This window comes from Plectrocnemia conspersa, unplaced genomic scaffold (genome assembly GCF_051122295.1).
Source record: "Plectrocnemia conspersa isolate PC_06_02 unplaced genomic scaffold, ASM5112229v1 ptg000014l, whole genome shotgun sequence".
NCBI classification, from domain to species: domain Eukaryota; kingdom Metazoa; phylum Arthropoda; class Insecta; order Trichoptera; family Polycentropodidae; genus Plectrocnemia; species Plectrocnemia conspersa.
The window spans coordinates 29,834,246-29,850,501 of record NW_028277178.1 but is presented as its reverse complement, the minus strand read 5'-3'; the positions used below and the strand labels follow the sequence as shown (position 1 = coordinate 29,850,501).

The 16,256-nt window shown below is 27.2% G+C and overlaps 1 protein-coding gene across 1 annotated transcript in view; it reads right to left on the bottom strand.

Moving 5' to 3' along the window:
* Nucleotides 1–16,256, bottom strand: part of LOC148226760 (C3 and PZP-like alpha-2-macroglobulin domain-containing protein 8) — a 246,540-nt gene that overhangs the window by 85,866 nt on the left and 144,418 nt on the right. The window lies entirely within an intron of this gene.

Below are 16,256 nucleotides of genomic sequence, written 5' to 3'. Positions count from 1 at the left end.
AAATAACCTTTTAAAATTAGTTAAGAATAATACCATGCAAAGTTCAATTATTAGCTTAAATAGAAAAAATAATAAATTTAAATGGCGTATAAATTTTATTATGGGTTGTAATCTGTAGGGGTATAAAAAATGAGCTGGCTTGTCTAATAAAACATTAAATATCGACACCCTGGATTGCACAATAGCCACGCAGATTTTCAAACGCCATTGATTACCACAATAACTTTTTAACTTCTTCTCTACAAAATCTTTAAAATTTGTCTAGGAAAAAAACACTAAATCTTTCATATCAAACATATTTCATTTAAACTATTTTTTGTAATAATCTGACGATTATTTAAGAACAGCTTTAGGAGGTGGAGAGAAAAAATGAAAATTGCCTCTTATTTGTACATTATTAATTATTTTTTCTGAGCTTCCTTTAATGGTCATTATAAAATAGAACATAATTAAAATCATTCATCGATAATCAATCACCACTCAAACGTGACGACAATCACTTGATAGGCCTTTAACATTTAGAAGTCCAAAGTGTCATGCCCAAAATGGTTTCACCATTGCATTCCAAAGACATCTATGTCATACTCAATTTATTTTCTATTTTCTGAAGCCATTTTAAATGACTTAATGATAAAATTGAAAGTATTTTATTTCATTAGTTACTCAGATTTAGTATTTCTTAACCATTTTACTTGGAATTGTCAAATTACTAAAATTCACCGTAGAACCTATTAATCCATCGATAAATTTGCGCTCTCCTATTGCTCAAAATTTGGTTTAAATGTGCTACATTCAATTATCACTTATTGTAAGTCGTAATATTGTTAAAAAAGTATAGATAACCGTGCGTTTCTACTGCAACGGCGTCGACATGATTGTGGATTCTAAACAGGGACGCCCCTTGAATTTAGCTAAAAAAATGCATGTCATTTAATGAAATACTGTGAATCGGAATAAAATCGAAATATTAAAATAAACACCACAGACAACCAACTTTTGCCCCCCTTCCAGAAAAAGTTAAAATGACGTCTCTTCATTTGACACGTTGAACACGCGTGATTATTGGCAGCCGTCTGATTTATAGTGCTGCCAACATATTGGATCACTCTGCCAACTATACACGATTAACAAATCGGACAAAAAATCGTCACGATGTGATCGTCACAAATATACCCAAACATAAAATATATAAATATGTAAGCAATTGCAATGTACAAACATTAATAAATTTAGTGTTTCATATATAAAAGTAATAAAAACAACAACAATAAATTTCGTGCGATTAAAAATATGTTGAGAACCATTGGTGTTGTTTGAATTACAATAGCGAACTAATAACTATATATTATTTATAAGGTTAGAACGAAACGTTTGTTCTTTTGTCATTGAATTCTTTGGTTGTTTTTTTTTCTGATAGTGGTCTCAAAATCTGGAACGGATACAGGATAAACCATATATAAATTATATATATAAATAATAGGTAAGTAGCCTATTTTTTTAAATTAAATAAACTAAACAGCAGTAGATTAAATAAGAAAAAAAAATAGTCCAGAAAAGGTTAAGACTCGACAAATTCATTCTGCTGCTTGACACCGTCACCTACATTTTTATTCACACAATTTTGTAAATTATATATTTTGCGCAATAAACTATCACCAGCGTTTTATAAAAGTCACACCTTTTCCTAAAAATATTTTGATTTGAAGGTCTAAACCCAAAACACGGATTTCTATCTTTTAAGTTTATTAAGAATCAGAGCGACCTTTAGAAATTGTAAACGTTAAGCATAACAGGTGTATAGCTACTACAAGTGCAACCCTATGGGCGGGCACCCAGCTTGTGACGGCCGAATGAGCGTGACCTACCCCCGTAGTACTACATATTTTATCGGAGTTTCATTAGTATTTCTCTCGAGCGCACGGGGAGACGTGCTCTCGTTGGCTGGCATGCATTGCTTTGCACTGTATGCATTGCATATCATCCTTTCACAACACCACCACTCTGAACTTCGAGGGATTTATATGTTGCCTCTGTCGCATCCTTGGCCCTCAATTCTCCTCAGGGCCGAGCCCTTTGCCCCTGCTTGCTATGCTTTGTTCGTCATTAGTAGTGTCTAGCACTCTACTTCGGACGGCCAGCCCGAGAGGTCACTTCCCCTCAAGGGTTTGGGTCTAAGCCTCATTAGGACTCCCACACTATCATCGGCGAGCTCCAGCGTGTGGTCAACTGACGCTGATGAAGCATAATAATAGAGGAGATATGCATTACCGTGCCAAAATAAATATTGTAAACGCAAATACTCCAAAATTAAAAAATGGTCAGCCCCGGATATCGCCACCGAGCAGGTAGCGTTCACAATAGTCGCCGAAATGCAATATTCCAGAGCGTAAAAAATATTGACAGATTTAAAAAATCGCTAACGAAATCTGTAAAAAAGTGTATAGTAAGATGTGTTTTAACGAAAATTAAACATTTTTATAACAACTGCATTTTTTAAAAAAGCAAAAATTATAAAAAATAGCTCTTTTTTTCTTGATAATTTTCTTTAATTCTAAAATTATATTTAGATTAATACTATTTTAATATGAAATTTAGCCCAAGTTGAGCTTACGATAAATCAATCCAGTCGATAATTTAAAAGCCCAGAAAGCAGCTGCTTTCACTTCAATCTGGTTTAGCCAAACAGTCGTCCAGAATCTCCAAGAGCTAACCATAATCTCCATAATGACTAAAAGACTACGACTGCATAAATATTAAGATAAAGTATTAAACTATTCTTAAATAGAAATATTTTAATGAATTGCGTGTACCAATTAGGTATGTATATTACAAACAATCCAAGAAAAATAAACGTTTCATAAATAAAATATATAATAAAAAAATAAAGGCAATGAAGATACATATAAGTAAAATAGCAAATTAATATTTTAAGGCGAAGAGAATTGTTAAAATGTAATTTTCGTGAGTTTGTCAATGATTAACATAAAATATTACATAAGACTACTACCGTGTAAACATAAACATATATCTTGATGATAAGAAAGAAGGAATTAATATACATAATTTAATGGCTATTTTTATTTATCTTATTATTAATTAAATAATAAAATATATTTAATACCAATCACAATACATTGTCATGCATCTTTTACTTTAAGACCTATTAAATAGAACTTTTAAAAATGAAATCGAAATATAGAAATAAAGCGTTGGGTATTAAAATGCACATTTAAAAATTTGTGAATAATTAATTCATATTCTTAATAATAAAAATAGTAATTTATTGATACGACACTTTTTCTGTAAGGTACATAATAGCAATACAACTAAAACCGTTTTCGTACTGCTTGAAAATATATATTTCTTAAAAGAAATTACAGTTAATTACTAAAATATTACAAATCTTCACACTACGTTTGTAATTGAAATCTAAAATATTTTGTAAAAAAATTAAATGTGTACTAAGCTGTTCTGAAAAAATGTATTTCGAAATATTGAGTTGCTTTTTTTGTTTGTTAAGAAGTTATAGTTACAAACTTAGTTTTTTTTATGGGTGCTAAAGATTAAAAAATATTTTTCTTAATAAACATGAACATTTAAAGTGCTATTAAATCTCTCCTAACAATTACAAATCTGACTTGCTTCAAATAACGAATATTGTGACATATCTGTCACAAAAGTTTTAAAATAATCACACATTAAATAATTACTTTTGACAAATTTCCGTAAGCAGAAAAAATACATATACATTTTTGTAGATCCGCAATGATTAGATGTATGGTTTTCAGTTGTAATAAATGCTTTTTTATAGAATATGTAACAAGTATTATTTTTTTTATTTAGGCTAGATAATGTAAAAAATTACAATATAGATGTCGACTAATAAAATAGAAATTAAATTGATCTTGAACCCGAATTTTTTTTGCCTTGTCAATTTGTCAAGTTTATACATTTACACAAAACTAATATAATTGCATGATATTAGAAAAGGGCAGTTAGACAAGTTAATTACTACGTGTCTAAAAACAGTCAATTTTTATTATTTACTTGTTTTCATTTCGTATTTAGAACTATCTATTCTATCGCAAAAAATTGGTACCGCTAGAAGCTTTCGGCCGAGGGTTGACATTTATCTGCTTTCGGAATACGAGACACGGACAATGAAGCTCTTGGAGCGGATCCAAATTAGAAGACGGAAAAATAAAATTGAAAATGAAAGAATGGAAAGAACATTCGGTGCCTGCTATAGGTACTTAACGATCCGGAACAAATTTCCTCCGACACTCTTAAAGAAAAATCTACTTCCGACACCGAAACGCTAGCGGAGTACACACAGGGTGAACCGAAAATCTACCGACCGTTTCAAACTAAGGGTTGTTTATAAAATATTCCAGAAAAAAGCGAGAATTACAGGGATCACTTAAACAATGTTCTCGTAATGGCCAATTATTCGGCGGTGAGCGCGTATTATGATGTCAAATAGCTTCGTAAATAATAGGCCACCGAAAAGGTTTCGGCGATAAAGAGAACGTTTCATAACGCCCAATAAAATTTATGCAAAACATAAACGGGAACGATGGCATTAAAGCGGTTCGAACGCCCATAGATTCGAGAGAATTATTAATTGTTTGAATCGGCAGATTTTTTAATTAAAATACTGAGAGTTTATTAAAAACGTCGCAACAATATTGCCTCGATCTTTGGTAATTGGTTGGCTTTGTATGTACATAAATATATATAAATATATAATATATATACTATTGTATATAATAAACAATTGTAAATCATTGAGACTCTTTGTTATATTTATATTTAATACAATAGTGAATAAAATGCCAAATTACACATACAATATTTTTTATACATTCACTAAATTACCTTTTATATCAATTTAAAAGCAAATAATGTAGCAATTTACGATAAATGGCTTTCAATACTGCTTCAATTAAAAAGGTAAGTAACTAAAGTCATTGCTTAAAAAAACTAAAAGTCGTAGATATAAATCTTAAATACACTATTTTTTTTTTTATAAGATTTTTTAATTTATTCTTTGTCTAGCTTTTTTATATGGTTACAAGTGAATAAAAATGATATGTAATACCATATGTTCATTTGACAATCCCGCACGTGAAAAGTTCAGGTGCATCAAAATTAGTACAAAGATAATTCGATAATTTTTGACAAATGACAATCCATAACTTTTTGGACATCCATCTCGAACAAATCCGGCGGGTAGATCTGTGCGTGTGTCCGACGGACAGATCCGTGCGTGTATGCCTGGGTAATGCCATCGACGTAGGTCAACAACTAAACAGATTTTTTGTTTATAGTCGCATATGTACAGTTATTTGAGTCTCTGAATATTTTTTACGTGAATTAAAATACTGTACATAATAATTAAACACTTGAAAAATAATTATACAAATTAAATATTTAAGATAATAAATTAATTGCAACGTTATCTTAATTACTTAATATGAATTAAATTATACCAATTATTAGTTAAGTGTCCAAATAATCATTTTTAATAATTAAATTTATCAAAACATAAACAACAGTTATAGCAATATAATATATTGTATTATAATCATGTTTTTATAGTGTTGTATTAAATCAAAAATGTACAGTTATTTTTTTCACTGCGTATATAATTTCATTTTGCATTGTTTTACACCGCATATATAATTATTTGATATTATCGCTCCAGACGGCCATGAATTTAGTTTTTGATGAGTGTCTAAAATTAATCACTATCATTATCGATCATTTGCGATAGTGCAATTTACTGATCACGTACTTCACGAATCGAGGTCACACAAAACTGTGATCGGCCCAAAAGTAATATTAATGTTAGCATTATATTAATTCAACATTACAAAATCTTTATGTTTATTATCAAATTTATTTCGTAATGAAGGTAAACATTCAGTTTTTATTGAGAAATATTAGTGAATTTATTATGTATATTTAAAACGAAATCTGTTTAAATGAATATTTATCAGATGTTTTTTTTATTGAATAACAAATATACCAAGAACGTTATGTTTCTTTTTTTAAATCATTTTATCGCCGTAACAATTTAAATGTCAATACAATATTTAAGACGATTGACAAAATCAAAGTAAAGCTGAACGAAAGTCGTCAAATGTTCAGGGATTACCACGGCATAAAATAGGGGTGCGAATATGGAAAATGAAATGACAGACGACGCTAATGAAGCCCAAATTAAATTATCAATTTGAAATCTCATTCAAAAATTAAACTTCCTGCTAAAAACGTGTCATAAATACTAACATATTCACTTAATAAAAATTAAAATGAAACTATAAAAAAATAGTTGCTAGTCTCCCACATTTATTTATTTAGATTAAATTAAGACCATCGTAACATAACAGGTTATCTTAATGCGACACAATTTTAATACAAAAAAATATTAAAATAAAATAAAAAAATCATAAAATATCCAAATTAAATAATTAAAATCATTAATAATCAAAATAATTCAAGACTATTCTTGATATCGTAAGTTCCCATTCGATTTGTTTTAAACCATTTTAGCCATTTATGGGTATCTAATAAATTACCTATTACTTTACAAATGTTTTCACTAGCTATAATTATTTTAATTTTTTAAATTCATGTAACATCTAATTTCGTATAAATTGTCTACTTGGAAAAAAAATTCTGCCATCGTATATTTTAGGGTCAATATTAACAATAGGATTTTAACTCAATTAGTCACCAATCGTTCCACTAACCATTCATGCTAACTAATATATGCCAGATCAGCAATATATACTCATTTAAAAAGCGATAATTGCGCTAGAAAGTAAATTTTACCGTCATATCGCTAGTCTTTTCCCCTATTAATTATTTTTTTAACCATTAGTTATTCAACAACTATTTTTTGTCATGTCTAGTACAATTTAATTGCTTCAATGTATGATGATTTTAACACAACAATTAAATCATATCGCTAAATACTTCTTATACTTTTGAAAGAAAATCAAGAGTGACAAAAAATAGAATTATTGATAACCAAAAAAATAGAAACAGGTAAATGCATCTATATCCAGCGTATGTTTCAACACTCGAATACAAGTTATCATGTATTAGTGAACAAAGTTTTGTTGTATTGGTTTTTTTTTATTATTAAGAAATATTCAGAAACCAGGCACAGAAGGTTCAAAATGGTTATTAAAGAACATAATCCGATATCGTAAAAATGCGATTTGGTAAAATGGGTCCGCTTTCTATCAAAATATCATCTCTTCGACAAACTTCTACCGTATTAACTTCTTAATGCGCTATCACTCACGGTTTATTCGCGGAGGATGGATCCTTTATCCACGCCACCATGATTATAGGCCCCTCTGGCATCAAGACTCGAGAATAATTCATCAATCAATCTTGCTTAACTTCGAATTTGAGCCACGGTGTTAGAAAACTTGCCGTCGTATTTTAGGGCAATTCGTCATACTTTAATGCGATATCTGATACACTTTGAAATATTGAAAATGAGCACAAAAAATCTATTAAACTTATTATCGACTCGTATTATATTATGTATGCGAGAGCATAACCGTACCCTTTTGTGGTCGTTGGTGTTATTTGAGGATCAAAGAATTTGCACGGATGAATAATTCCTTCATTGCTTGCTTATAGTAAGCGTATACAATTTTGGGACAAACAATAATAACACAAAGTATGCGAAATTAAATAAAACCACGTAGTAAACCGTATACAATGAAACACTGTGTGACCCATTTTCAAATAATAAAACATTTACGTGTCATTCCATTGAAAATTTTTGATAAATTGCTTCTACGTTTTATCGTACTGTTTACAACTTTTCTCTATTAACTGTTAAATCAATATTATAAATAATATTACCACATCTTATTGAATTGTCCTGACTGAAGATTAATATTACATTTATATCTAAGCAGAAAAACAATATTTAATTTCCAGTTACGCGCTTACAAAAATATAGCGTTAATTAAATGTATTTATTGTAAATGACAGATGTTATAACAAAGTAAACACAATGAAAAAGTATTTAGGAATTAGTGAGACATCAGAATAGTATTAGAGTCAGTAAATCAGTGACAGTGATTTTAATAATACAGCTATAAATATATGTTAATATGCACGAATTGATTTTATATAAATTATTCATCCATGAGAATGAGAAAAGTCTAAGAAAACTCCATCTGTGATGATCGTTTGAAATTATAACTATATAATAAGCACTAATTCTGATCTCATAAATACGTGATAAATTGTGATAAATTAGACTACTTTTTTGTTTGTTTTTACAAGTAAAGAAAACATTTAGAGAACAAAGCTTTGAAAATAAAAGCAAATAGTACATATCACAAAAGTTTAGTGAATTAGTAGAAACTCTGAATTAAATGTATTATATTATATATAATAGTGAAAATGCTTGGGGTGTTAAAGTGTTAATCATATTAATGATTAATAAAGTTTAAGAGTTCATGTTTTATATTCAGATATTACTTATATTGTTTTTTAATAATACATATACAGCATGTCTTTAAAATAAAAAATAAAAATAAATAACGATTAAAATATACACTTTGTAGTTGAGCCTAGCTATTTTTATAATATTAATTTATGGTGAATAATAATGCAATATTTTTTTTAACGTGAATTTTAATAGAATAATTTAAAACTATAATATGTTTGTAGTATGTGCGTATGAGGAAAAACATATTTTATGCAGATATTGAATTATTTAAATTAATTACAAAATCATGGCTAGAGATGTGAAATATTAATTTTATAACTGCAAAAATAAATATTATAAAAATAAAATAAAATCAATCTAAAACACTTTTGTGCAATAAACAAATATTTATCCAAAAACATAAAGACACGAGATTTTATTTTAAATTTTAATTCACATTTATGCAGCAAGTGTTATTACTCTAAAAAAAACTTCCTGGAATTTTATTAGTTATGTTTTATTTTTTTTTATAATTAGACTTTTAAATATAAATTTTACAAAATTAGTAGAAAAAAATAAAAATTTAAGAACTATAAAAAACGATGATTACATTATTTTACAAATAATAATTTATTTGTTTTGACAACAAAATAATCGTCACAACTTTAACTTTTTCAGAACTACTACTAGCTTTTTAAATAATTTATTTTACACAAACATAGATTAATATTAGTATTAAGTTATAAATATAGTTTTTTAGGTAAAAAAATATTATTTTAAGTCACATAAGAATATTTATTCTTCAAAACAATGGAGTAAACAGCCTTAAGAAAATTGCAAGTCTCATAAAAGCTTATATGGGGGTCCAATCAATTTAATATAAAACTTGTTTTAAAGCAAAAAAAAATATTTTTTTATACTATATTTAGATGCAGGTTTAGCTTCTAAACATTTTTTTAAAAGGAACACTTTTTGTATAATTTTATTCGACGAAGTTATGATATTTTAAATTTAAATTTGCCACTATTTTGCGTAAAATTAACATATTTTTTTAGCAAATATTATTGGGGTACTTAAGAATCCCATTTAAAAAAATTTAATTCTTAGTCATTTAAATAAAGGAATTATCAGCCTTATGAAAATTTCAAGTCTTATAAAAGTTTGTATGGAGGGCCGATCGACTAAATTCTAAACTTGTTTTGAAGCAAAAAACTATTTTTATGACAAATTATATTTTTTCGAAAATACTATAAGGGTTATTAATAGTTCTATTTTATAAGAAAAAATCAAGCCTTAAGCGTATTTTTTCAAATAAAACTTTATTTCCACAATTTATTAGAACGTGTTATTTGCTATTTGCGCATTTTTATGTAATATGTAGTGAAAACTCAAATGACAACATTATAAATGCAAATGAGCTAGAGAATATGTTTTTAAGAAGAAACAAAAAGTAAAAAAAATTAAGGAAAAAATTTAGAAATGTGCAATATTGCCACTGTGGGGGCCGACTTATTTGGCCAAAAGCTAGGCAGCCCTAGCAACAATGACGTGGTAGTAGCAATAGCAACACATTACAATAAAAATACCATCTCATTTATAACATTTAGTTAATATGTAAATATTACTTATAAATTGTTACTGCATTAGTCCAATCAATAATAAAAACCCGTTTCCATTCGTCTGCCAATCAAAAATTATACTTTTTTATAATGCATTGATATTTAAAAGGTTTTAAACCACTAAATTTCTAAGCTATAAAATTACAACAGTATAAATATATATTTATTTTGAACATAATAATATAAATTCATTAACATATCAATATCCGTTTTTTTTTGTTAAATTATTATATAAATAAATACATTATATAGTAATTTAACCAATAATTTATATAACTAGTTAGTCTACGAGTTTTACATGAAAATTGTTTAAATATAATATCTATACATATAAAATCTGATACTTTTTAACTTGCACTGTTTTTATTATATTTTTTTTTGACGTTTCGCAAAAAAATGGATTTAGCTACATCTAGTGATTTTCTCGTGGACCATATTTTTATAAAACAGTTTTATACAGATTACATTAGACACATGTCATAGCGTATGCACAATTTTGTGTATTCCATTATTCTAAATTCATACAAAATAGCACACGTTAAGCTGCGCATTTACTGTACCGTATTTATTTATCCCTATATCTAAAAGTATCCAAAGATGATAAATACATTTTGAGTCATTTTTAATAATTAATACATTCCATCATTATTTGTCGGCCATCCTATGGACATTCATCCATTCCTAACTTATCTTAAAGGTGCTTAAGAATTTTTCTGCTAAAATTTAGGTATTTATTAGGTATATTTTTCAATTATTTTCTTAATATTTAATCCACAGTTTACTTGTACTGATTATTTATATAACATAATAGCAATAACATTGAAATGTTGACTAATTAAAAAGTAATGTTTTTGTTCTAATCGCTTATTTATTTATTTTTAATCATAGATATTCCCTATAAGATAAAGTAGCTTAATATTAAAGATTTTTATTTAAAATGTACATCATATCTTGATTAGAAATAATCTGATCGATATTCATCCAAAAGATTAAGATAATCTAATAAAATCCAATATGTGATGACTTATCAAAATTATGATTATATAATAATCATGAATACTGATCTCTTAGACACGATATGAATTCAAAACACATAAAGGTGATTATGGGATTCCATCATATTATACCACTTGTGTATCATTATTTAATGTTTAAGATAGTATATTAGTTTAACTGTAAGTCATAAAAAAAAAACACGATACACATGTACGTTTTGTTATTTTTTAAATATGAGTTTTATTGAGGTTTTAGATCCTAATTTTTTTAATGGTGTCAAGAATTAGATGATTAGATTAAACTGTTTAATAAAATTTAATACTATTTGCATCATAAAAAGTCATCACATCGGCTGAAGGCATAAAAACTCGATAAAAACACTATCATACAAATAATTCATTATCTATTTATATCATCGTAAAAGCCAATTGCGAAACGAAAGTTGTAATCTATTGATTGTAATCTTAACGTAACTGTTATGTTACGTAGTAAGTATTTTATTGTACTATCTAGAGACTGATGACCTCATTAAAACCAAACTTTTTCTATTGGAAATACATTGTACAGTTGAAAACAACTTATACTGAAAAAATAATAAATTGGAATTTGAATCGAACATTGAAATGAGAATTGAACTTCTTATCCGTAAGCTAATCCTTATATGCATAATTAATATGAGAATCATTATTTTTAATAAAATAAGATCATATTTGGCTTATTTATCCAGTATTATATTACTTATATTAGTAAAAATCTCAGTTACTATGATCAATCACATGTACGAAATGATAACACTTTTCTAAGAATATTATGAAAAAATTATCAATCTGATTGATAAAAGTCTCGTACGTATTTTTTTATAAGCAAACAGTTAATGCTTTTTATTTAATAAAATACAAAGGGAAATAAACTCAATGTCATTATACAGTATGTTTACAAAGTCGGTACAATCTTTTTATATAAAAATATTTTTTTAAACATATTAAATATACACTTTAAACTATCAGTTTTATTGTGATTTATATAATAAATATATATATTTTAAAAGAAAAATTTTTTTTTTGTAAAAAAAAATATAAATTACACAACAAAAATTCTAGCAATGTTTATAGAACTAAAGTTGCTGTTTAGTTTAATAATAAAATTTTTAACACTTATAATTATATTTATAGTATGAGCAAGTTAAACAAATAGATTTAATTTGTTTCGATGAACTGCAATATTTTGTGTTATATATAATACAAATAATAGATTTTAATTATTTATTTATTAAAATAAATAACAAGTAATATTTCAAGGTCTGTTTCAAATTATTAAATATTTAATTTAACCACTTATTTCATACTACAATACAATATTCAGCGCATCGCACTCTCGCGAGTAGATCGTTGAGCTTCAGCCAAAAGTCTCCTTTGTTAGGTAAAAATACCATCAAATCTTATGCATTCTTTGTGCCCAATGTACACGAACATCCGTTCGTTCACACATATTATGCAAACACTTCGAACCGATTTTGTATTTATACAAATTTAATCGGCAAACAAACCTAATTATCCGCTCTCGCTTTGAAGGCGCATTCTGCCGTAAACGCCCGACGATCCGGATAAAATCCAAATACGAAATCGTCCCCGGGGGATATTAAGACACCCCCCAGCCAGTCTAGCTTTCACCCACACCGTGTGCCATAAATCGGAACGATGTAGCTATAAAACAGCGGAAAAAAGCTTTGGTGACACAGCAGAACCGTTGTAGATGTTTATGCGAAGAAAACGTGCCGTTTGCTTGCGAACATAGAAATTTGATTCGAAATTCGAAAGGCATATCTTGATATAGTCATTTTTTTAACAAACGTATACAAAGGAAACAAAGTAAGTCAAGGAGTGTTTGTTTGATCTAAATCTTCGTTTCAAATTGAGTCTTTAATAACAATAGTGGTATATGTTACAAAACAACATTTACAGACAATATTAAAATACCGTTATGGTAAAATCTATGTTCTATGCTACTGTATACCATACACATTAAATTAAGTTTTAAAATAATTTTATGTTACAGAAATTTATATTACAGCCGTGAAATTTTTTTTAATATTTTTTTTTTAAACTTATATATGATACGCAAGTGCCCTAGAGTTGTTTTACAACTCGAGTTTCCTCTTGATGAACTGATAATGTAATGAAAGGAGCCGTTTTGCTCTGAGCTTATCGATCTGTAAGGTTTAGATTCGTATTTCAGTACGAAAACCTCAACCGGTTCGTACTTTAGTACAAATCAACACATGCCTGATTTGGCATGAGCTCTGTATCTAGTACATATATTCAAATGACGAGTAAATGCTATTAATTCAGTGACATTCCAGTATATATTTTGTAAAGGAAATCAAAGAAGAACAAAAATTTTTATGGCTGGCCTCTTCCTCGATTCCCCAGATAATCAGTGAAGACGAGGGCGGCACATTTCATTGTGAACATTTATGATATTTTCTATAATCTGATGTAGCATAAGACAAGGAAAATCTAGCATAATCTGTAAAGATTGATTGAAATTAAAATTAAATACAAATCACTAATTTGGATCGTCTAGACACAATATAAATTTAAAAAAATACAAAGCTTACAAAAACTTTGGTTTTTAAAGTATTAGTCATAGTATATGCTACTGGTATATCGTGTTGATAAATTATTATAAAATTGTTCTAGTGATTTCAAGTGTAATATTTCATAGATTTTTGTAGACAATAGAGGTAATTGCCTTAATGTTATTTTTGTTTGATTTTTAAAAACGAGTCTCTAAGCCTTGGCCGGCAGTCCCCGTTCAGCAGTTGCACAAGGCTTGAGAATTCAGCCCATTAAACATTATAACATGTATTTAGCTGGGCTTAGATTCAGTAACACTGCACAATCACCTACGTGAGTTGTCGCAAATTACAACTGCGGACAGGTCAATCAATTAATAGATATACTAAAAAATCATTATAAAAAGTCAGTAAGCATAAAAACAAAAATCACGACTCAAATTGCTGAATATACAAAAAAAAAATGTAAAGCTATCGTTAACCATAAAAAATTACAACTACTAATTTGTTACTTTTTATATTACTAAATAAATTGCATAACGTGGTTAGTATGAAATTAAATTATTTATTCTACGCTTTGTGAAATATATAAATATCTGCGCTATGTAAAAAAATAGATTTATCTTGTTAACCATATACAATCATTTTGAAAGTTGATTAATATCTCCTGTTATCAATAAATAATAACTTGGTTATAAAAAACCCCAAAAAATAATAGCAATACCATATACATAAGTTGAGACTAAATAAATGTTTTAAAAAATCTAAGAAACAGAATCCACATTGTAAACTAAATTAATCAATTTTTAAGTATACTAATATTATAAAAGGCTAATAAATAGCTAAACAAATAGTTATTCAAATAATAATTCCCAAGAATGTAAGAATTTGATAATATATTGCTCCCAATATTAAAAAATATTAATAATCTAGTTAGAAATATAGCTTTATGAATACAAATTATCACTAAATACTGCAAAAAATATTTTTAACGAAACGTTGTAAACATGGATTTAAAAATAACACAAATTATTTGTTGTAGCATCCTTACATATATGTAACTAATTAAAACAAAAACATTGAATATGATAATAAAAACGTTTTAGACAAAAGTTGTTGCTAATTTCGTGTTTGAGAAAAATATATTTTAAATTGTAATTCAAAACGAAATTGCAATTTAATTTACAACGATCTTAAAACAGTTTAAAAACATATATAATTAAAAAAATCAGATCGCTGTTGATGTTGACTCAATTATTATGAAAATATTATATGTGTTAAAATAAAATTTATCGAAATGATGTAATATTTATAATAATATTTGCATATTTTTAACGTTTCACAAGCAGTCAAAAATACCGGTTGTAAGAAAATATCATGATGAATTCGTTAAATTTATAATTGTATTTTTTAATAAAAATGTGATTTTGTAAAAAATAAATATTATTAAAAAATTTTTACAGCGAAAAAAAATGGAATATTCAATATATTACAAAAAAACTTTTATTATATAGAAATTATGTTATATAAAATAAAAAAATATCAATTTTTTTATTATTTTACAAGTAATATATGTATGTATATATTATTACAGTTTCTTAAATTTATATATCATTAAATATTATTGCCACTTAAATATTCAATGACACATTTTTAAAAAGTCGAAAAGTATTTATTTAGCTTCACTTTAAGGTAGTGAAGAAGAAGAAGAAATATCACTAGAATATGCTGAACAACAATTTGATGAAACATCGTAATCATGGATAAGAATAACGCAAATTAAATTTTTATAAAGATGCAGAAAAAAGTAATACATACAGAATACTAATATATAAGAATTTTTATCAGATATTCTTAGTTTAGTGTATTTCACTAAAACAGAACAATTTTATTAATTTTATTTTACTACTCCCGTCGTGATTTTAATAAATACACATTATTTCCTAAAAATTAAAATAAATTTTGTTACAAAACTTAAGATTTTTGGTCGCAAGTTTTAATTTATAATAATCAGTGTCTTAGCAAAAACATTTAAAACAAAACCGCGTCGTTAAATGCGCGCAGTCAAATTTGCGAACCAACAAAAGCGCGCATGACAAAAACACGTCAAAATTTAAAAAAATCCTCAAAAAATAATATGTTATTGTACATTTTTCTCTTATATACGATTAAAACACAGGTGTAATACAATTATATAAATAATCTATATTGCTGTAATTCTCAAAATTGTTACGCTTCGTCTAAGATACTTGTCATACTAGTGCATAGTAAACAGCGCAGTAATAGTATCGCAGAGAACAAAACCACGCCGTCAAGTGTGCGTGGTCAAAATCGGGAAATCAAAAGTGTGCATGACAAAAAAACGTTGGACAAAATCGCGAAAAAATGTTTAAAATAATACTCAGGTGAAATATTTGCTGTCTGACATGAAAAAATACAGATATAATTTAATTATAAAATACAAATTATTGTAACTCTTAGAATTGTTACACTTTTCTTTAACCCTTTCTGCGCCTTAAGCGTGTTAACGCGCTTTATGTCTGGGCGCATTAGTTCAGCCATTAAAAATGAGCACGACAACAAATTCAAGTGTTTT